Consider the following 25,216-nt stretch of genomic DNA (forward strand, 5'->3'; position numbering starts at 1 on the left):
CAGATGCCACCTGGATGCTGGCTAGGCTTCCCTGGATTGAAGACCCCACCAATGTGTCCTGGAGCTCAGCTTCCCCAGAGACACACCCTACTAGGGAAAGAGAGAGGCAGACTGGGAGTATGGACCAACCAGTCAACGCCCATGTTCAGCGGGGAAGCAATTACAGAAGCCAGACCTTCTACCTTCTGCAACCCTCAACGACCCTGGGTCCATGCTCCCAGAGGGATAGAGAATGGGAAAGCTACCATCGGAGGGGGGGATTATGGGGATTGGGTGGTGGGAATTGTGTGGAGTTGTACCCCTTCTACCTTATGTTTTTGTTCACTAATCCTTTCTTAAATTAAAAAAAAATTTAAAAAATAATAAAAAATAAAAATAAAATTTAAAAATAATAAAAAATAAATTACAAATTAAAACTAACTAAATAAATACAGTTGTTGGGGTCTACATTAATATATCTGAACTCAGTGTGCTTTGTGTTCTTTAGGGGTATCTGCTAATCACTGTATATTAGATACTGACTGGGTCAGATGGTTCTGATCTATCTGGTCCAAGGCTGTAGATAACTTAGATATATAAAAAACTACATATACACATATATTTATAGAACTCCTTGAACAACTTAAGCCAAGGAGTATTTTATATGAGCAACTTTTGATAATCTGCTAAAAGTGAAATACTTCTCTAAGACAAGTTTTGCACTAAGCATTTTTATGTAGTTTCCAGTGCCTATCTTGCTATACAGATCTCCTTGGGAGAATATTTTACCTCCTTTGTACTCATTTGATTGCTTCCTCAACATCACAGAGCATGCACAATGATGACTCTAGAGGAGGAAGGCTGATGATGAATATATTTACCTATTTTTACTGTGGTAGAATCTGATTAGTTTCAGCCTGATATGTAATCCGGAAACGCTTCTTCCTTGACGTTTATTTCTGAGAGTTTTTTCAGGCCTCTTCTAAATATCATTTCATGCACTGCAGCTCCACTGCCTGTCCTCATGGGACACATTTAGATTTACTGATACCCTGCAGAACCTGTTTCTTGATACAGATCTCATTCCCTCTCTACTATCTCTGAATTCCAGCTAATTTTTTTAAAACCACTAATTATGAATGAGGAGACAGTGATAAAAATATTTTAAAAATATTTTGTTCATTTATTATTTGTTGGATACAGACTCAAATTGAGAGGAAAGGGGGAGGAGAGAGAAAGAGAGAGAGAGAGAGAGAGAGAGAGAGAGAGAGAGGGAGAGAGGAAGTTGCTTCCCTTCTGGTGCGACCTGTAGTTTGAACCTGGATCCTTGTGCATTGTAGCAAGTGCACTGAACTGGGTGTACCATGGCCCAGGCCTTGTGATAAAAACCTCTCTGTAGTTAGTGAGCTAGCTACAAGAGAAAAAAAATTACTTACCAGACAATAACATTTATACACCTTTCCTGTATTTGGAAGCTACTCTCTTTCCTGATCCAGGTTTTTGGTCCTTTTTCTAGTCATGACATGATCTCCCCAGACAATAACTTGGGCCCACCTGCATATCAGATGTCAGGCTCAAAAAAAAAATTAGTATAGTATAGTCATGGGCCCTTTGTAATATAACTAAAATAGGCCTCTAACTCTCTATAATATGGAGACCCCCAAATCTTCATCTGCACTATTCCAGCCTTTAGGTTCATGATTAGTCAACAATTTGTTTGGCTTTATATGTTAACTCTTTTCAGTCACCAGGTTCCAGATACTAACATGATGCCAACTGGACTTCACTGGGCAGATGACCCCACCAATATGTCCTGGAGCCCTGCTTCCCCAGAGCCTGACCCACCAAGGAAAGAGAGAGGAAGGCTGGGAGTATGGATCAACCTGTCAATGTCCATGTTCAGTAGGGAAGCAATTATAGAAGCCCGACCTTCCACCTTCTACACCTCATAATGTCCATGCCCTCTGAGGAATAAAGAATAGGAAAGCTATCAGGGGAGGGGATGGGATACAGAGTTATGGTGGTGGGAAGTGTGTGGAGTTGTACCCTTCTTATCCTGTTTTTCATCACTGTTTTCTTTTTATAAATAAAGATCATAAAAAAATATTTAAGAGGTTACTCTGTCCCCAAAACACCTTTTGAAATTCTATAATGAGGGTTTTTTTTTAGTTCATGTTATTTATTTATTTATTTAAAATTTTTTATTTAAGAAAGGATTAATGAACAAAAACATAAGGTAGGAGGGGTACAACTCCACACAATTCCCACCACCCAATCTCCATAACCCACCCCCTCCCATGATCGCTTTCCCATTCTCTATCCCTCTGGGAGCATGGACCCAGGGTCGTTGAGGGTTGCAGAAGGTAGAAGGTCTGGCTTCTGTAATTGCTTCCCCGCTGAACATGGGCGTTGACTGGTCGGTCCATACTCCCAGTCTGCCTCTCTCTTTCCCTAGTAGGGTGGGTCTCTGGGGAAGCTGAGCTCCAGGACACATTGGTGGGGTCTTCAATCGAGGGAAGCCTGGCCAGCATCCTGGTGGCATCTGGAACCTGGTGATTGAAAAGAGAGTTAACATACGAAGCCAAACAATTTGTTGAACAATCATGGATCCCAAACTTGGAATAGTGGAGAGGAAGTGTTAGGGAGGTACTCACTGCAAACTCTAGTGTACTTCTGCTTTCAGGTATATATTTTGCAGTAGTTTATGGGTACTTGTGAACATAAGCTCTCTCTCACAGAAACTGGTGTATATCTAGGTTATGGGACTTTGTTAGAAAGTGAACTACCTGAGATGAAATTAGAGTGTATTATAAAAGGAAAGGTCTCACCCGAGTAATGAAGCTGAAGGGTTGTCATTCCACACGTGAAGTCTCTGGACACAGTCTGAGGTGAAGCATGTTGAGGTGGCAATCATTGCATTGGTTAGGTTGTGATTGGCGGATGCAATATTATTTGGTTTGGATTGGGAGATGCATACGGGAAAGTGGGCCCTATCCAAGGGTTCCAGGACTGGGGGAACTCATCAACAGAAGTTGACTAAGAAGATCTGAAAGGGAAACTAAAAGCAGGACCTGATCAAATTGTAAGTAGGGCACCAAAGTAAAATCCCAGTGGTGAGGGGTAGACATGCAGCTTCCTGGGCCAGTGGGGGATGGGAGTGGGCGGGAGGGATGGGTCACTGTCCTTTGGTGGTGGGAATGGTGTTTATGTACACTCCTAGCAAAATGTAGACATATAAATAAGTAGTTAATTAATATGAGAGGGGTAAAATCAATTGTATGTCTCAAAGTTTCTCAAAACACAAACTGAATCTTTTTAATATATAGGCTGTGTATTTGATATGCGGACTCTCTCAAAAGCCTAGACTAAGTAGATTAGAAGCATCCAATAGCACAGCTATATACAAGATACTGGATACTGTACAGCAAACCATAACAAAAGGACTTTTCAAAGTTAACCCAATTACCAAATAATGTGATGGTAACATTAACTATCGATTGTCCTTTTGAACCCTAAGACAGCAGGAACCTCACATCTCCACTATAGAGGTTTTTTTTTTTTTAATCAGACATCCCGAAATGAAAAGAGTAATGACTTCCTGCAAGATTATAAATAGGTCAGATTGGCTGACCTAAACCAGAAATCACTGCTTATGTTGTGTCTAATGCTAGACACCAGGAGGAATTAATTGGGATAGGAATAAACAAGCCTACAGAAAAAAAGAAAAAGATAGTTTCCTGAAAAGTTTGCCCCTAAAGGACTTGGAAGGACTCGAGACACTATGGAAAGCCAGATAAAGGTCATTCCCTCTGTGTTCTGCTACTCAGGGTTAATAAGGAGGCTGATAAACAGAAGGTCCCCTATGCACCCCTCCTCTTACTTTACATGCCCTAATTCAGAATCTCATCGAAAGGAAGGAGTGACAACAATATTGGGCTCTTTTTGTTTCTTTTGTGTCATCAGTTATGACATGATAGGTTTGGATAAAACCACGTGGGAAATGTGATGGTAGGAAAGATGGTATTTCAAAGCAGAGGTTTGCAAAGTGATCCATGAATCTATACGTAATTTTGAAACTCAAGGAATGTGTGATGTCAAAGCTGTTTTCCTGAGAACCCACTTAGATGTGGTTTGCTTTCCTGGAATCTTTATTAACTTTAACGTCTTCATGTGTTCATGGAGGAAGCAAAGAAAATTGATTTCCCTTTGGTGCAAATTAGGTCACCGAACCCAAACTGCTCTTTGTTTTCCTAGCTTTGATATACTGCATTGAGGAAATGCTGACTCATGGGGTTGCTGTCACAGCTCTGCAGTTTCACATCTCCCCAGGATAGGTATCGATAGGTGCCGGCACACCTCACTCTCTACCTAACCATCATATTCCACCATCGAACACTGGAACCCCAAATTCACTTAGCAACCCGTTTTCCCTCCGAGTTCTGAATCATATTGTATTCTTCCAGTGTTTAGTCTATGTATCATTAATTAGTTTTCCCCACTGCCACTAGAGTTATTGCTGCAGCACTCCTGAGGGCCACTTTTTCCTCTTTTTTTTTTTTTCCTTTTTATTAGATAGGATAGAGAGGAATTGAGAGGGGAGTAGGAGAGAGAGAAAGAAAGAGAGCCAAAGAGAGAGAGAGAGACCTGCTTCACCATTCATGAAGCCCCCCTCCCCCATGGAGAGCAAGGAGTTGAACCCAGGCCATCGTGCATGGTAATGTGTGCACTCAGCTAGGTGTGCCACTGCCTGTTGTCCCCCTCACCTATATATTCTATGGTTTCCAGTCTAGCACCCAAGCCCATTTTGATCCATTTTGAGTTGACTTTTGTACATGCTGTCAAGTAGTGGTCCTAATCTGTTCATCGTCATGTAAGTCTATTTTCCCAGTACCATTTACTGAGAGACTTTCCTTTTTCCATGTCATATTCTGGGTCCCTTTGTCTCAGATTAACTGTCCATAACTGTGAGAATTTTATTTGTGGACTCACAGTTCTATTCCACTGATTGTAGTGTCTATTTTGTTTCAATACCACATGGTTTTGATTACTATGTCCCTATAATATAGTTGTAAGTTATATATATATATATATATATATATATATATATATATATACATACGTATACGTATACGTATATATATATATATAGTTGTAAGTTAAGAAGCTTAAGAAGCGAGATACCTCCAATTCTTGTTTTTTTTCTCAGGATGTCATTGGTGATTCTGGGTCTTTTGTGGTTTGAAGTAAATTTTTGTAGCATTTATTCTATTAAAGAATTTCATTCTGTTGAATCTGTATATTACTTTGGATAAAATGGCCATTTTAATGATATTAAGTCTTCCAGCATGAAATATTTTTCCATTTCCTTGTATTTTCTCCTATTTCCTTACATATGTGCCTATGTTTTCCAATTCCTCCATATTAAATTATTCCTAGACACCTGTTCTCTTTTAATACTATTGTAAATGGGATTGCTTTCTTGATTTCTTCTTTTTTAGTTTACTACTTGCATAGAGAAATGCTTCTGATTTCTGTATATTAATTCTGTAGTTCTTACTATTCTTCAAGACTTCCAGCTATAAATAATTGCAGTTTTACTTTTTTATTATTTAAAAAATCATCTTATTTATTATTGGATATTGTGAGAAATTGAGAGGGGAAGGGAAGATAGAGAAGGAGAGAGACAGAGAGAAACATGCAGCCCTGCTTTACCACTCAGGAAGGTTTTTCCCTGCATGTGGGAACCAGGGAATTGAACCTGGATCGTTGCACACTGTAAAGCATATGCTTTACCAGGTGTACTAACTCCTGGCCCCAATTTTTACTTATTTTCTTCCAATTTAAATCCTTCTAATTTCTTTTTCTTGCCTAAGTGGTATGACTAGAACCACCAAGACTATGTTGGGTAATAGCAGTGATCATGGGCAGTCTTGCCTTGTTCCTGATCTAGTAGAGAAAACTTTCAGTTTCTCACCATTGAATATTATGTTGACTGTGGTATTTGGTATACAACCTCTCCTAAATCGAGGAATGTTCTATCTCAATTCCTATCTTTTAAAAATGTTTTAATCATTAAAGTATGTCATATAGGTGAAAGACTACTACTGGATGGCTTGACTTTTATGTGAAACAGAGATAATGGAAACACATGAGCTTGCAAAAAAATAGTTAAACTGTCCTTGAGATTTTATTATAAGAATGATGGCTATAGGGCTGGGTGGGGGGTATGTGGGGGTGTTTGCACAGAAATCTGGTGGTAGGGACAGTGCCTAACTGTACCCCTGTAGCCTTACAGTCTTATAACCATTACTAGATCACTAATGCAAAAATTTAGAGGGGTCAGGTGGTGGTGCACCTGGTTAATTACACGTAGTACTGCTCATGTAAGGAACCAGGTTTGAGCCCCTGCTCCCTACTTTAGGAGTGGTGAAGTAGGTCTTTAGGTATCTTTATCTTTCCATCTTTATATCCACCTCCCCTATTAATTTCTGAGTGTTCTCCAGACTGCTCTTCACAGGGTTGGACCAATTGACATTCACAAGAACAGTGCAGGAGGGTTCCTTTGTCCCCACAAAAAAGGAAAGGATGGTTGCCAGGAGTGGTGGATTCTAGTGCCAGTGCTGAGCCCCAGTTGTTAACTATCCTCACAAAGGATAGTAACAAGATTGAGAAAGATTGTGGGAAATGAGGAACACTTCTACACTGCTAGTGGGGGTGTAAATTAGTTCAACCCCTGAGGTAGACAGTCTGGACATATCTCAGGACATTATAAACAGACTTAACCTATGATCCAGCAATCACTTTCCCAAGGATCTATACAAAGAAAGCAAAAACACAGATCCAAAGAGCTCTGTGTACTCCTGTGTTATAGCAGCACCATTTGCAATAACTCAAAGAAGGAAGTAAACCAGATGCTCAATGATAGATGACTAAGAAAATTCTGGTATATATACACAGTGGAATACAACTCAGCTATTAAAAATGACAGCATAATTTCCTTTGCCTCATCTTGAATGGAACTTAAAGGGACCATGTAAAGCGATATCATCCAGAAGGAGAAAGATGAATACCAGGTTATGTCACTTATAAGTGAAATCTAATAAACAAGGAGGGCAAGGCTAACCACTGGGTGAAATTTGGAATTGACTTGGTGTGTTATAGCAAGCCCCGGTATGTGAAGGCTATTAGGCACCTGTGCACAGTGGTGGAAGAGGCTGTAACCTGTTGGTGGGATTCTGTGCAGACACCTATCAGGGAAAGGTGTGAAATTATCACTACAGTGATAACTATCTTGTTAACCACTATCCCCATAATTAAACATTTAAAAATTAAAAAGTATGCTGAATTATGTTGAGAGTTTTTTCAACATCTATTGAAATAATTTGTGTTTAATTTTGCTATTGGTTATATGGTGAATTACATTGACTCGTGTGCCAAACCATCCTTTTATCCCTGGGATAAGAACTGCCATGTATTCTCTGTAGAAGTAGCACATCTTTCTCTTAAATATGCCCTTGATGGAACAGTAAAAACCATTAATCATAGTATATGTTTAGCCCATATTCCATGTAGGGTTATTGCTGGGGCTCGGTGCCTGCACTATGAATCTGCTGCTCCTGGAGGCTATTTTTCCCCCTTTCTGTTACCCTTCTTGTTTATCATTGTAGTTGTTATTATTGTTAGTGCTATTGTTGTTAGACAGGACAGAGAGAGGAGGGGGAGAGAGGGAGAGAAAGATAGACACCTGCAGACCTGCTTCACTACTTGTGAAGCGACCCCCCTGCAGGTGGGGAGCAGAGGGCTAGAACCAGTATCCCTAGGCCAGTCCACTGGCTGTTGCACTTCACACCATGTGCCCTTAACCCGCGAACCCGTGGTGCTACAGCCCAGCCCCCTCCATCTATTCTGTGTGATGAAGTGCAAAGTACAGTGGACAGGAAACGTTTCTGTTGTCAATGAAAGGGTGGTGGTTGCCCAGGAGGAGAACAATTGTGTTACTGTTTGAGTTATTACCTGAACGAGTCAGACTTCTTTTTTTAAGGAATGTTTTCTTAATTTAGAAAATGACCAGATAACAAACTATTGTTACTCAGCAATTGATATATAAAAACAATGAACAGTGTGAATATCACTTTAAGGAAAGTTACTGGCAGAATTTGTTGCAGTGGTAAAATTTTGGACCCTTAAGTGAACATTAGAATTTTAAAACATCTCATTATGTGTGATAGCTTCTTAATAGTTACACTTTTTTTAAATGAGACTTATGGTGATGTTAGAAATGTGGGATTTTTTTAAAATAATGATCTGTGAACTGTGCTAACATTGAACTATCTGCATAACTCAGTGAGCCATTAGTTCTCAAATGCTCAATGTATGATGATAAAATGGCATCTGGCTTAAACATTCACACTTTTAAAGTGTGAGATAGTTCAATGGATTTTACTTTTCAGAGCTCAAAAATTTGTTGATATCCCGAGTCCTGTATTATCATTAACCTTTAAGAAATTACATTTTCCGGGGCTGGGGGGTTAAGTGCACATGGCATGAAGTACAAGGACCCTTGCAAGATCCCAGTTAAAGGCCCTGGCTCCCCACCTGCAGGTTGCTTCATAAGCAGTGAAGCAGGTGGGTAGGTGTCTATCTTTCTCCTCCCGACATCTTCTCTTCCTCTCTCTCTCTCTCTGTCCTATCCAATAAAAAATGGAAAAAATGGCCTCCAGTAGCAGTGGATTTGTTCAGCATCCAAGAACATTCATACGTATTTGGATTATTTGATTAATATTTAAAAATTTCTAGTCTCCAAGGACAATCCCTCTGTTACTTCCCTGTCCACTGAACTCCATTACAGAATGAAAAGCCAGCAGACAGGGGGTTCCTGGAAGATGGCAGAATGAGAAGCTGCTAGTGGCTTGAGCTCTGACCACATCTCCTGGAAATGGTAGTATTTTCTGCCTTTAGTAGGCCAGTCAATAAGGGGTCCTAGCCAAGGAGGTGACTATAACTTAATTTGGGTTAAGAATTAGAGTAGAAAAAAAGGGGAAAAATTTTTTTTCCTTTATTTTTAAGCATACCCCCCCAACCAGTCCCTGGGGACCAGCTCCTAGCAGGCTCCCCTGCTAGGAACTTCTTTCTTTACCACATTCCTGTCCCACCAGGGAGTATCATTAATTCTAAGTCTATACCCTTCTGAAACTTCTGGCCTTTTTTCTTTCTAAGTAGCCAACCCCCCACCCACCTCACCCCGCATAGCTAATTAAATAATTAAAAATAAATAAATTTAAAAAAACCCTTTCCTTTCACTGCTCTTTTATAACTGTTATTTTTCTTATTTTTTCTTTTTTCTCTCTCTCTCTCTTTTTTCTTTTTCTCATTCTTGTCATCCTTTCTCCCTTAATCCTACAGCTTCCAAAGCCACAGCCCCTAGCCCCCACACCACCAAACAGTGTGCTTTTTTGAATTCACTGATACACATTTGGGAATTATTTTGGGGAAGAATTCTGACTCAGTGTGGACTCTCACTGTGAGTGTCTCTGCTCAATTTCCCTTCCTCCTTTAGCCACCGCTAGAATATACAGTGGATAGTAGATTTGCATAACTGTCTATTTCAGCTATGCTTGTCTAGTCCTGGGTTTTTTGTTTTTTTTTCTCATTCTTATCAATCAGCTGCCTCTGATCATTAGGTTTGAGGTAATCTGGGACAGGGTTTTTATTTTATTTTATTTTATTTTACCCTGCTCTATTTTACTGTTAATATTATATAAAGGCATATATCTTCCCCCCCTTTAGGTTGATCAGAATTAACTCAGCATATATTTCAGTGCTAGGGTAGTGGGCATCTTATCTATTGTGGGAGGAACTTGTCTCCTTAATCCTACCTCCTCTACAGACTCTCCCCTCTCTCCCAATCCTAGCTAATCAAAAAAATTAAATTAAATTAAATTAAAAATAAAGTAATAAAAAAACCTTTCCTTTCACTGGTCTTTAATTACAGCTCTTTTTCTTATCTTTTCCCTTTTCTCTCTCTTGTCCCTTCTTTCTTTTTCTTTTTTTTTTTTAATCTTGTCATACACTTCTTCCTTCCTTCTTCTTTGCCTTTATGAATTTGTGAATTATTTTGGGGAAGAAATCTGACTCAGAGTGGACTCTCTATGTGTGTATCTCTGCTCTAGTTCCCTTTCCCCTCTTGTTACCCCTATAATATACAATGGATAGTAGATTTGCATAACTGTCTATTCTTGCTATCCCTTCTTTCTTTTCTCTTTCTTCTTCACTGGGATTTGGTTACTATTTTTTCACGGACTGGAGAAATTTTTTGGCTAACTGGTAGTGATTAAACTGCTTCAATACTTGCTTCAGTTGCTACTGTAATTGCTGAGGTTGGTGAGTGCAATTGTCATAAAGGTATTTAGTACAGTGTTGCTTGTACTCAAGACACAACAACTGAGGAACAACAGAGCATATATAAAAAAAAGAAACACATAAATCAAAAAAAATGGGTAGATCAAAAACAAATAAAACTGCTACTCCAATCAATGAATGAAGACAAGAGCCCAGAAGAAACTACATATCAGCCAGAAGTAACCATAGATAAGAAAAGTATGCAAGCTATTATAAACTTATTAATCACAGAAATGAAAACAACATTAGAGGAAAGGAATGGCAGTATTAGGGAAACAACAGTTGAGACCCCCAAGGAAAATACTGATTATCTTGAGGCAATTAGAGAACTGAAAGCTGAAATAGCTGTAATGAAGAAAGAAGCTGAGGCAAGGGAAAGCAGACTAACAGAAGCAGAAAACAGAATTAGTCAGACAGAGGATGAGTTAGAGAAAACTAAGAAAGAGGTGAAAGAGCTTAAAAAGAGATTGAGAGACACTGAAAACAACAACAGAGACATATGGGATGATCTCAAACGAAGTTGGCCTGCCAGAGGAAGAAGGAGAGGAAGGGGAAGTGTTGTTGAGCCAGATGTTGTTGTGCGCAGGTCGCGGAGATGAGAGAGAGGGGTGGGGTTCGGAGCGAAGAGAAAACACAAATCTTTATTTGCGCTGGCACCTCGGAGTTGGGTGCTAGAGAAGCAGGCTGGGCCACGTGGAGGTAGTGAAAATGGCCGCCTCACACAGTAACCTTTCCTGCATCTGAACACCGGAGTAAAGCACTGGCAAGAGAGCGAGGTGCGGAAAACAAAGGGTTTTTATAGGAGTAGCTTTCATGAGAATAGGAAGGGGGAGGAGTAACCATAGCACTCCAGGATAGGATGATAACTCTCGTGAGAATGAGAGGGGGGAGGAGTAACCAAATATCACGGGGATATAGACAATGTCTTGAGGGCATAACATGGTGGAACATGCACTCCAAGAATGTCCCAACTCTTGCGGGAATTAGCAGTAGCCTGAGGGGACAACATGGCAGATGTGACTGCATTGGCACAATTTCCCAGCATCTCCCCCTTTCCTTTTATCTAATGCCCAGGGCAACAGTGTGTAAAGTCTATTAACTACTCAGGGGCAGTCTTTGAAAAACCAGCAACGTGAAGGGAAGGAAGCTGCTGTAAAATTGTCTAAAGTGTCCAAAGGGTATATCAGCAAGTCTGATAGAAGTCTTAGTCCAAAGTAGGCAACTAGGGAGAGAAATGGCAGGGGATGAAATGCTGCATGAGGAAGGTCAGCCTCTGGAATTCCGCTTTTCTGTAGATTGTGAGGTGGAACCGCCAAAACGTGACAGGCAAAGCAGAAGCAGGAAAGGCAGACAGGCAGTAAAAAGGTTCTGTCCTTGGAGTCTGTGAATCAGATTCTTCAGATCGCGTCAGGTGACATCTAGGGTTTCGGGGGGTGTGCCACTGTAGTCGTGCCATCTAGTGGGTGATGTCAGGGTGTGCAGGGGTCCAGATGGTTTTTTCCGGGATTCCTGTGGAAGAAACACAAACAATCTGCTTCTCATGGTTAGCAGGGCATCTGATTTGAATGCTTTATAGAAAAAGAGGTTTGGTGCCTTAGTCAACTGAGTATTGGGGGATGTATCTTTCCTATTAATTTATTATTATATATTCATGGGGAAAAAGAACTTATCTTTTAACACAGACTAAGGTGTAGGGAAGCGGGAACTATCTTATCCCTTTTTTTTTTTGGTATCTTGCCTTTTGTTGCCCTAGTTGTTTTATTGTTGTAATTATATTGTTGTTATTGTTGATATTGTGGTTGTTGGATAGAACAGAGAGAAATGGAGACAGGAGGGGAAGACAGGGGGAGAGAAAGACACCAGTAGACCTTCTTCATCGCCCGTGAAGTGATTCCCCTGCAGGTGAGGAGCCAGGGGCTCAAACTGGGATCCTCAAGCCAGTTCTTGCACTTAGCACCACCTGCACTAAACCTGCTGCGCCACTGCCCGATTCCCAGGAACTGTCTTTTAATATAAACTCTATGGCCATGCCAATAGCAACCTTGAGGGCACATGTGGCTCCCCACATGTCCCCCTGTCTTATATCATGTTTTGATGTTTGGCAGACTTTGTTTTGTGGCAGGGTGGACTGTGCCTGTCTTAGGTTGGGGATCAGCCTTCTGTCTTACCCGTCATTGGAACACCTGGTCATTTTTGCCCAGTAGTACCAGGTGCCCTGTCTTAGGTTGACTGGATAGCGCCAGTTTCCTCTTACCCATCATTGGCTAGCCAGCCCTCTCCATGGTGGACGTTCTGATGGAGGGGGGCAAATCCTCCACAGCAACTTAATATTCTGCCATGTCCAGCCTATGATAGTGAGTTTGTATAGGTTGCATCTTTATGGCATCAATCTGTTGCCGCAAAAGGCCATGAGCTTGTTAAGAATTATAGGACCGTGGTCTGGGAGGTGTCGCAGTGGATAAGGCATTAGACTCTCAAGCGTGAGGTCCCAAGTTCGATCCTTGGCAGCACATGTACCAGAAAGATATCTGGTTCTTTTTCTTTCCTCCTATCTTTCTCATTAATAAATAAATTAAAATGTTGAAAAAAAAGAATTATAGGACCTATTGTGAGCAGAAGAAGTAGAACAAGCTAGGGTCCCACAACTAAGGGTAGACAGGTAAGGAAGGGGGAATGTATCCATTGGTATGAAGAGGTAGGATCATATCTTATGTCTAAGGGAAGCAGTCAGTGGATGTGGTGTCTAGGGGAACAGCCATTTGCCTTTGGGGGTAGTAAAGGATGTCTGTGGCATGGGTGATGTTATAAAGGGAAACATCTTTAAATTGTTGGCTGACAAAGGCATGGCATATGGTGGCAAGACAAGATACCCCAGTTAAGTTTACAAGAATATGTGAATATTGTTAATTCATATAGGTTGGATATGGAGGAACTTCTTACAGTTTACTACCTTACCATATGAACAGATGATTCCTCATATGAAGGTTTGATAGCTGTAATCACTTACTTGTGAAAAACAATAAAACTTGTAACAAGTTAGAGGTTTACTATAATTGACTTTGGACTATAAACAGACTCAGGTTACTTAGAGAGTTAATGCATGTTAGTGACAATGGTTTTAACATTTAGAGTATTCTGAGCAGATGGGTCATACAAAAATTTTTGGTCATTCAACACACTCACTCACAAAACACAACTGGCCAGTCATAACATAAGACATTCAGGGAAGGGGTAGGAGAGAGGGCTCTGTGAGCCAACTTTTGTAGGTTCTGCCATGTCATATTATGGATCCTGGGATGTATCCTGCGGTTAGTCCTCTTGTATTTCTTGTTCTTCAGGGATAACAGTGCCATCATGAGGGTATTGTTGGACATGGCAGGCAGGAACCCAGACAGGTTTAGAGTAATTATGTGGGAAAATGCATGCAAAACCTCTTCCCATGGTTAATAGAGGGTCAGGCCCTTTCCAAATTTTATCGAGTGGGTCTCTCCATTTGACCTTAATAGATGGGAGAGTAGATGGTGTTTGCCAGTGAAGAATAATAGGAGGTAAGTCTGAGTTATTGTAAATATTAAAGAGATTTAACGTAGTTAAGGCTTTTGCTAGCTGGATGTTGGGGGGGTACATTCCTCCTTTATCTTTATTTAATTGAGCCTTAAGGGTTTGATGGGCCCTCTTGACAATGCCTTGTCCCTGTGAATTATAGGGAATGTCTGTGGTGTGAGTAATGTTCCAGAGGGAACAAAAATCTTTAAATTGTTTGCTGGTAAACGCTGGTCCACGGTCAGTTTTCACTTGAAGAGGTAAGCCCATCACAGCAAAACAGGAGAGCATATGGCTTATAAGCTTTTTAGAGCTTTCTCCTGTCTGAGCTGTTGCCCACATAAATTTAGAAAAGGTATCAATTGAGACAAACACATATTTTTGTTTGCCAAAGTTTGGTATGTGGGTGACATCAATTTGCCAAATAGCATTAGCTTTTAAGCCTCGGGGGTTAACACCAAGAGACTGAATAGCAGGTGTTTTTATGAGACTTGCACAGGAAGAGTATGTAGCTAGGATATGTTTTAACTGTGGTACAGGAACATCAGGAAATCGAGCTCAAAGGCCTTTAACATTAACATGGGTTAGGGAATAAAAGTCAGCAGGATCAGAGACAGAGACTAGGAGAGCTCCTGTGGAGGCAAGGCGGTTGGCTGCAGCATTCCCTTTGGACAGGGAACCAGGAAGAGGGCTGTGGGAACGAAGGTGCAGAATATAGAGTGGTTGGGTTCGAGAACAGAGCATAGAGGCGATTTGAATCAAGAGAGGGGAAAGTGGGTTGTCATCAATTTTCACATAGGAACGAGCAAGCCATGGAAGTAAGTTAACAGTATACACATTGTCAGAAAAAAGGTTGAAGGATTCTGGTACAGCTTTTAATGCAAGGAAAACAGCATAAAGTTCTTTGTACTGAGGGGAATTCTCAGGAAGCTCAGTAAAGAGAGGTTTAGGGGGTTGTTTGTCCGGGTAATATATAAGGGCAGCAGCTCCCTTTTTTCCACCATCAGCGAAGACTGTAGGAGCAGAAGGAATGGAATCTCAAGAGCAAAGTTTATTTACTAGTAGAGGCAAAGGAGGTAAAGAAGCTATCAATTTATTAGAAGGAAAATGGTTATCTATTTGTCCTGGAAACCACATGAAGCTTATGGCAAAGAGGAATGATAGCGTATGAGCCACTCTGTATCTGTGAGAGAAAAGGGCAGAATAATTAAATCCGGTTCTTTCCCTAAGACCTGCACAGACCTATTTCTCCCTTGGTGAACCATGAATGCTAACATGTCTATCTCAGTGAGGAGTCTTGGAGTTCCTCCTACTGGCTTGTGAAGCCACTCAAGAACCCCATGGTCTTACCACAATGCCCCTACTACTGTGGGGGTGGAGTTGAAAATTAGAAGGTTTACCGGAGAGGAGGGAGAGAATCAAACAAGGTGCATGTCCTGGAGGGCCTGATTAACCCTTTCCAGTGCTGAGGAGGCCTCGGGAGCTAACTTACGTTTTGAGGAGGGCTGTTTGTTTCCCTTTAACAGGTCAAACAGTGGTTGGAGGCAGCTTGTGGGCAGATAGAGATACTGCCTAAGCCAATTTAGATTTCCTAGAAAACTTTGTAAAGAAGCAAGAGTAAGGTTAGAAGGAAAGGTGACATTAGGTTTTAAGGGATGAATTTGCATTAGAGAAATCTCTGAACCTAAGAAAGATATTGGAAGAATTAGCTGTATCTTCTCAGGAGCCACATTAAGGCTGCTTTTCTTTAATGTAGGAATGAGAAAATCACGTAAGGCATAGAGATCTGTATCTGATTTTCCCCATATTAAAATATCATCTGTATAATGAAAAACATTAAGGCCCTTATTAATATATGGGACAAGGGCAGATTTAACAGCCTCCTGACAAATTATAGGACTATTGGCCATACCCTGGGGCAGCACCACCCATTCAAATCTGTCAGCAGGGCTGGCGTTATTAACAGAAGTAACAGAGAAGGCAAAACGTTTACAATCTTGCAGATTCAAGGGAATAGAGAAAAAGCAATCTTCTATATCAATAGCTATGATTGGAATTCCTGTGGGAATTGCAGAAGCAAGAGGCAAACCCCTTTGGGGGGAGCCCCAGACCTGCATGGTTTTATTAACTGCACGGAGATCTTGGAGGAGGCACCATTTTCCTGAGCACTTTTTAATCACAAAGACAGGAGTATTCCATGGGCTTCGAGAATGACGAATGTGTCCCAAGGACAACTGCTCTCAGACGAGCTCTTTTAAAATTTCTAGCTTATCCCTAGGTAAAGGCCACTGTTCCACCCAGACAGGCTCATTAGAAAGCCAGCTTAAGCAGGGTGTTTGGCTACGAACAGTGGCATTTAGTATTGGGGGTGCTGATTAGACCTGGTCTCGCTCGAACGAGTGTTAACGCTCTGCAGAGGCATCTGTGGATATCCTAACATTAAGACATTCCAGAATATCCCTGCCCAGTAGGTTGGTGCTAATATTAGCTACCAAAGGGCGTAATTGCCTGGTAGAACCTTCTGGGTCTTCCCACATGAGTGAGTCTCATGTGCGAAATGATTGGATCACCCCTCCTACTCCATGTATACTGGGACCAGGGATGAGTTCCCAATCTTGGGGAACCTCTTCTTGCCTTAAAATAGTCTTTGCTGCCCCCGTGTCAATCAAAAATTTAAAAGGAATATTGCCAATCTTTACTGTCATAGAAGGGTGACCACGTTCTAAAACAGGAGTGGTCCACAAAATCTCAGGCCCAAAATTTGTACCATTCAGGGGCGAACCATCTTTATGAAATTGGGACCAACAATCTCTCTTCCAGTGAAACCCCTTACGACATCTTGGATAAACAGTACATGGCCTCTGGCTCCCTGACTGAAAGCAGGGTTGCTCTGACTGGAGGCGTGGTCCCTCTAACTGGAGGCAGGGTTTCCCTGACTGGAGGCGTGGTCGCAGCTTATCAGGACATTGGTTACACCAATGTCCTTGGCGACTGCACTGAAAGCAGGCCCCGTTGTGATTACGTGGGGTAACTGCATAAATCTGTGTCGTAGCGGGTGCCCCATAATTATCTGATGTAAGTTCCTGTGTTGCTAAAATCCAATTATCTGGGTGTAGGTGTTTAAGATTAAGGCATGCCTGACGGAATTGTGGTATCATGCCTTCCCAGACAATAGAGCGCAGGAGTAGTGAGTGGACGTCAGGATTATAAACCTTTCTCTCTAAGCTTGTCTTCACCCTTGAGATGAAGCTCGCTAATGATTCATCAGTTGCCAGGAGCCATTTATCTGCTTTATAGATGATAAGCTTGGAGACAATGGAACCCCTCAAGACAAGTGTTAATTCCCCCCTGGGAAGGCCACTTCCCCTTAGGTAAACCATTTATCAGTAATCAAGTGAGTCAACACAAGTGAGTCAACACACAGTTTGGTTCCTGCCATTTGTTGCAAGGAACATTCCGCTTTTAAGTTTGCTCCCCCTCCCCCCTCCTCCAGCATTCCCTCTCCTTCCCCAAAGCCTTATAATGCCTGTATTCAAAATAAAATTTTACAGCTTGATCAGAAACTTGACTTGCTGTCATTCTTCGTGTCTCATGTTCCTTCATTTCAGGTTTCATTGGGTTCCTAGCCCCTGTTCACCGCCCTGCTGGTCGGGGCAATCAGTGTCTTGGTGAAGAGAGTTAATGGGAACTGACGAATCTACATTGGGTGGGGTCACCCTTTCCCATGCTTGTGTTGCGCAGATGTGTACCTGTTCAAAATAACCGGCTGGAAACCTGGCTTCTGCCTGCTGAGCTCCAGATTCATAAGCTCCTTCTCCAAACAAAGCATCAGAATCCCATTCTACCTGTTTGTTACTATTTTCCTGCGACTGTCTAGAGCACTCATCGCAGAAGCATGCCTTCCACTGTAGGTACAGGGGGTCTGGGAGTGCAGCACGAACCAGATCTTTCCAATCTTGGGGCGTGTTAAGATGGTGGTAAAAACTCCTTAAAATGGACTTGGTTCATGGAGCGTGCATACCATCCTGCCTGACTGCTTGCCTGAGCGTTCCGAGTTCTGTAGAGGAGTATGGCTGCCACGGCTGAGTGTTTTGTTTAGAAGGGGCCACGTTTACCGGGAAGGTGTGGATTTGGTCTGATGACATGGGGGAAAGAATTACAGAAGTGGAAGCTGCCGTAGTGGCTACAGGGGAAAGTGAACACTTATCTATGGGGACGGAGCTCTCAGGGTGGACTGCAAATGGTTTAAGGTCTTTAATGCTGAAAAAAATTATCCTTTAACTCTTGTATCTCAGCCACAAGGTCTCTTAATGATGCGGTGTCAGCAGGGGGAGGAGTTGAAGGAGAGGAAGCCACAGGGTCTCTTATTGATGAGGTATTAGCAGGCGGAGGAGTCAAAGAAGCGGAAGCCGCAGCAAGAGAAACCGAACTGTGTCTGTGGGGACAGCTGGGGGAGGGGTCAAAGGAGTGGCTGAAGAGGTGTCTGCAGGGGCAGTGGGGGGAGGGGTCGTGGAAGTAGAAGCTGCTGCAGAAGAAAGCAGACACGTGTCTCCAGGGGCAGTGGGGGGAGGGATTGTGGAAGTGGAAGCTGGTGCAGGAGAAACCTAACACGTGTCTCCGGAGGCAGCAGTTTTGGGGCTGACTGCAGATTGCTTAGGTTGTTTAAGTCTTAAGCAAATATCCTTTAACTCCCGTATCTCAGCCTCAAGGTCACTTAACTTTTTGGCAGGAGGCCTTGTACATATCCTGAAAATAGTAAATATAGCCATAAGAACCCATGGTGTAGCGAAAATTAAAGTGTCTCTGAGATCGAAAGCCTGTCCCAGGAGAGAAGGATAGAATGTCTGGGACACCTCCTCATAAAATGGAAAAAATCCCATGGTGGAGGGAAACACAGGGCCACAGAGGTGGTCAGATGCCACTTACCTGTGTCTGGGTGGCTTTTCTGGACCACAGGCTGGGCGTGAGTGCGGGACACATCGGGCGCCAATGTTGTTGTGCCAGATCTTGTTGAGCACAGGCCGCGGAGATGAGAGAGAGGAGGTATGGAGCGAAGCGGGAACACAAATCTTTATTTGCGCTGGCACCTCAGAGTTGGGTGCTAGAGAAGCAGGTTGGGCCACGTGGAGGTAGCAAAAATGGCCGTCTCACGAAGTAACCATTCCTGCTTCTGAACACCTGAGTGAAGCACTGGCAAGAGAGAGAGGTGCAGAAGAAGAAAGGCTTTTATAGAAGCAGCTTTCGCTAGAATGGGAAGGGGGAGGAGTAACCATAGCACTCCAGGATAGGATGATAACTCTCATGAGAATGGGAGGGGGGAGGAGTAATCAAAGCACTCCAGATATCGCAGGGATATAGACAATGCCCTGAGGGCACAACATGGCTGAACAGGCACTCCGGGAATGTCCCAACTCTCACGGGAACTAGCAGTAGCCTGAGGGGACAACATGGCAGATGTGACTGCATTGACACAATTCCCAGCAGGGAAGCAAACATTCTAGAGGAAATAATAGAAGAAAACTTTTAACACCTGAATAACAGAAAGGACATCAAGATTCAAGAGGCCCAGAGAGTTCCAAACAGAATCAACACTGAAGACAACAAGACACATCATAGTCACAATGAGAAGAAGTAAGGATAAAGAAAGGATCCTAAAGACTGCAAGAGAGAAACAAAAAGTCACATACAAGGGAAAATCCATAAGATTATCTGCAGACTTCTCCACTCAAACTCTAAAAGCCATAAGGGAATGGCAAGATATCTATCTAGCCGTAAATGAAAAAGGGTTTCAATCAAGGATAATATATCCTGCTAGACTTTCATTCAAACTAGATGGAGGGATCAAAACCTTCTTAGATAAACAACAGTTAAAGGAGGCAACCATCACCAAGCCATCCCTGAAAGAGGTTCTAAAAGACCTCTTATAAACAAGAATATCACTATAATACTGGCAATATATCAGAGCAAACAAAAAAATTTTTTTGAACAATGGCACTACAATACATTAAATCCATAATATCAATAAACGTCAATGGCTTAAACTCACCGTCAAAAGGCACAGGGTGGGGGGATGGATCAGAAAACATAACCCAACCATATGCTGCTTGCAAGAATCCCATCTGTCACAACAAGATAAACACAGATTTAAAGTGAAAGGATGGAAAACTATCATACATGCTAACAGACCACAAAAAAGGGCAGGAACAGCCATTCTCATCTCAGACACGATAGACTTTAAATTAAATAAAGTAATAAAAGATAGGCAAGGACATTACATGATGATTAGAAGATCAATCATCCAAGAAGACTTAACAATTATTAACATCTATGCACCCAATGAGGGACCATCTAAATACATTAAACACCTACTGAAAGAATTTCAAAAATACATCAATAGTAATACAATAATAGTGGGAGACTTCAATACCCCACTCTCACACTTAGACAGATCAACAAAGCAGAGAACCAATAAAGATACAAGAGAATTGAATGAAGAGATTGACAGACTAGACCTCTTGGACATTTTCAGAGTCCTTCACCCCAAAAAAACTGGAATATACCTTCTTTTCAAATCCACATAACACATACTCAAGGATAGACCACATGTTAGGCCACAAAGACAGCATCAATAAATTCAAGAGCAATTAAATCATCCCAAGTATCTTCTCAGACTACAGTGGAGTAAAACTAACAATTAACAACAAACAGAAAATTATTAAAAGTCACAGAATCTGGAAACTAAACAACATACTCCTTAAGAACCACTGAGTCAGAGACTCACTCAAGCAGGAAATTCAAATGTTTCTGGAAACAAATGAAAATGAAGACACAACCTATCAAAATATTTGGGACACAGCTAAAGCAGTACTGAGAGGGAAATTTATAGCCATACAATCAAATATTAAACACCAAGAAGAAGCTCAAATGAACGACCTTACTGCACACCTCAAGGACTTAGAGGAAGAGGAACAAAGGAACCCTAAAGCAACCAGAAGGACAGAAATCACTAAAGTTAGAGCAGAAATAAACAACATAGAAAATAAAAGAACCATACAAAAGATCAATGAAGCCAAATGTTAATTCTTTGAAAGATTAAACAAAATTGACAAACCCCTAGCCAGACTCACCAAACAAAAAAGAGAGAAAACTCAAATTAATAGAATTGTAAACGATAGAGGAGATATTACAACTGACACCACAGAAATCCAGAGAATCCTGCAAAACTTCTATAAAGAACTATATGCCACCAAGCTAGAGAATCTGGAAGAAATGGAACAATTCCTAGAAGCATATGCCCTTCCACAACTGAACCAAGAAGAACTACAAAACCTAAATGCACCAATCACAGACAAAGAAATTGAAAACGTTAAGAATCTCCCCAACAACAAAAGTCCTGGGCCAGATGGCTTCACAAATGAATCCTACAAAACTTTCAGGAAACAGTTAGTACCCATACTTCTTAAGCTTTTCCATAAGATTGAAAAAACAGGAATACTCCCTTCCACCTTCTATGAAGCCAACATCACCCTGATACCAAAAGCTGATAGGGACTGAACAAAAAAGGAAAACTACAGACCGATATCTCTGATGAACATAGATGCCAAATTATTAAACAAGATCTTGGCCAACCGGATACAGCAGCACATCAAAAAGATTGTTCATCACCACCAAGTGGGATTCATCCCAGGAATGCAAGGCTGGTTCAGCATCCATAAGTCAATCAATGTCATTATCCACATCAATAAAAGCAAAGGCAAACCACATGATTATCTCAATAGATGCAGAGAAAAAAATCCAATACCCATTCATGCTCAAAACTCTACAAAAAATGGGAATAGATGGGAAATTCCTCAAGATAGTGGAGTCTATATAAAGCAAACTTACAGCCAACATCACACTCAATGGACAGAAGCTGAAAGTATTCCCCCTCAGATCGGGGACTAGACAGGGCTGTCCACTGTCACCGTTACTCTTCAACATAGTATTGGAAGTTCTTGCCATAGCAATCAGGCAAGAGAAAGAAATCAAAGGAATACAGACTGGAAGGGAAGAAGTCAAGCTCTCACTATTTGCAGATGATTTGATAGCATACATAGAAAAACCTAAAGGATCCAGCAGAAAATTACTGGAAGTTATTAGGGAATATAGCAAGGTATCAGGCTACAAAATCAACGTACAAAAATCAGGAGCATTTCTTTATGCAAACACTGAATCTGAAGAAGAAGACATCCAGAAAGCACTTCCATTTACTATTTCAGCAAAATCTATCAAATACCTAGGAATAAAGTTGACCAAAGAAGTGAAAGACTTGTATGCTGAAAACTATGAGTCGCTACTCAAGGAAATAGAAACTGATACCAAGAAATGGAAAGATATCCCATGCTCATGGATTGGAAGAATAAATATCATCAAAATGAATATTCTCCCCAGAGCCATATACAAATTGAATGCACTACCCATCAAAGTTCCACCAAGCTTCTTTAAAAGAATAGAACAAAAACTACAATCATTTATCTGGAACCTGAAAATACCTAGAATTGCCAAAACCATCTTGAGGAAAAGAAACAGAAATGGAGGCATCACACGCCCTGACCTTAAACTATATTATAAAGCCATCATCATCAAAACAGCATGGGACTGGAACAAAATTAGGCACACAGACCAGTGGAACAGAATTGAAAGCCCAGAAATAAATCCCCACACCTATGGACATCTAATCTTTGATAAGGGGGCCAAAAGGATTAAATGAAAAAAGGAGGTTCTCTTCAATAAATGGTGCTGGGAAAACTGAATTGTAACATGCAGAAGAATGAAATTGAACCACTTTATCTCACCAGAAACAAAAATCAACTCCAAATGGATCAAAGACCTAGATGTCAGACCAGAAAGTAACTAGAGGAAAACATTGGTAAAACACTTGCCCACCTACACCTCAAGGACATCTTTGATGAATCAAACCCAGTTGCAAGGAAGACTAAAGCAGAAACAAACCAATGGGACTACATCAAATTGAAAAACTTCTGCACATCCGAAGAAACTATTAAACAAACAAAGAGACCCCTCACAGAATGGGAGAAGATCTTCACATGCCATACATCAGACAAGAAACTAATCTCCAAAATATATAAAGAACTCAGCAAACTTAGCACCAAAAAAGCAAATGACCCCATCCAAAAATGGGCAGAGGATATGAACAAAACATTCACCTCAGAGGAGATCCAAAAGGCTAACAAACATATGAAAAACTGCTCTAGGTCACTGATTGTCAGATAAATGCAAATTAACACAACACTAAGATAACACCTCACAGCTGTAAGAATGGCATACATCAAAAAGGACAGCAGCAACAAATGCTGGAGAGGTTGTGGGGACAGAGGAACCCTTTTACATTGCTGGTGGGGATGTAAATTGGTCCATCCTCTGTGGAGAGCAGTCTGGAAAACTCTCAGAAGGCTAGACATGGACTTTCCATATGATCCAGTAATTCCTCTCCTGGGGTTATACCCCAAGGACTCCATAACACCCAACCAAAAAGAGGTGTGTACTCCTATGTTCATAGCAACACAATTTATAGTAGCTAAAACCTGGAAGCAACTCAGGTGCCCAACAACAGATGAGTGGCTGAGAAAGCTTTGGTATATATACACAATGGAATACTATGCAGCTATCAAGAACAATGAACCCATCTTCTCTGACCCATTTTGGACAAAGCTAGAAGGAATTATGTTAAGTGAGCTAAGTCAGAAAGATAAAGATGAGTATGGGATGATCCCACTCATCAACAGAAGTTGACTAAGAAGATATGAAAGGGAAACTAAAAGCAGGACCTGACCAAATTGTAAGTAGGGCACCAAAGTAAAAGCCCTGTGGTGAGGGGTAGACATGCAGCTTTTTGGGCCAGTGGGGGGTGGGAGTGGGTGGGAGGGATGGGTCACAGTCTTTTGGTGGTGGGAATGGTGTTTATGTACACTCCTAGCAAAACGTAGACATAAAATCACTAGTTAATTAATATGAGAGGGGGAAAATCAATTGTATGTCTCAAAGTTTTTCAAAACACAAACTGAATCTTTTTAATATATAGGCTGTGTATTTGATATGCGGACTCTCTCAAAAGCCTAGACCAAGTAGATCAGAAGCATCCAATAGCACACATATATACAAGATACTGGGTACAGTACAGCAAACCCTAACAAAAGGACTTTTCAAAGTTAACCCAATTACCAATTAATGTGATGATAACATTAACTATCGATTGTCTTTTTGAACCCTAAGACAGCAGGAACCTCACATCTCCACTATAGAGCCCCTACTTCCCCCAGTCCTGGAACCATTGGATAGGGCCCACTTTCCCGTATGCCTCTCCCAATCCATATCAAATAATATTTCATCCGCCGATCACAACTTAACCAACGCCAACGATTGCCACCTCAACATGCTTCACTTCAGACTGTGTCCAGAGACTTCAGGTGTGGAATGACAACCCTTCAGCTTCATTACTCGGGTGAGACCTTTCCTTTCATAGTATACTTTAATTTCCTCTCAGGTGGTTCACTTTTTAACAAAGTCCCAAAACCTAGATATACACCTGTTTCTGTGAGAGAGAGCATATGTTCACACGTATCTATAAACTACTGCAAAATATATACCTGAAAGCAGAAGTACACTAGAGTTTGCAATGAGTACATCCCTAACACTTCCTCTCCACTATTCCAAGCTTTGGGTCCATGATTGCTCAACAATTTGTTTGGCTTCGTATGTTAACTCTCTTTTCAGTCACCAGGTTCCAGATGCCACCAGGATGCTGGCCAGGCTTCCCTGGATTGAAGACCCCACCAATGTGTCCTGGAGCTCAGCTTCCCCAGAGACACACCCTACTAGAAAAGAGAAAGAGAGAGGCAGACTGGGAGTATGGACCGACCAGTCATTGCTCATGTTCAGTGGGGAAGCAATTACAGAAGCCAGACCTTCTACCTTCTGCAACCCACAATGACCCTGGGTCCATGCTCCCAGAGGGATGGAGAATGGGAAAGCTTTCAGGGGAGGGGGTGGGATATGGAGATTGGGTGGTGGGAATTGTGTGGAGTTGTACCCCTCTTACCCTACGGTTTTGTTAATTAATCCTTTCTTAAATAAAAAAATAATAATAATTGCAAGCAAGGAAAAACAAAATGAAAAAAAAAAAAAGAAAAACAAGCAGATGATAAAAGAAAGATGATGTCCCCATCAAGACAGAGAATCTAGAATTTATATTCAGCCCTTGATAACTCCCACAAAGGGGCTTCACTGTTGTTCACTG

Source organism: Erinaceus europaeus, chromosome 1 (genome assembly GCF_950295315.1).
Source record: "Erinaceus europaeus chromosome 1, mEriEur2.1, whole genome shotgun sequence".
Lineage (NCBI taxonomy): Eukaryota > Metazoa > Chordata > Mammalia > Eulipotyphla > Erinaceidae > Erinaceus > Erinaceus europaeus.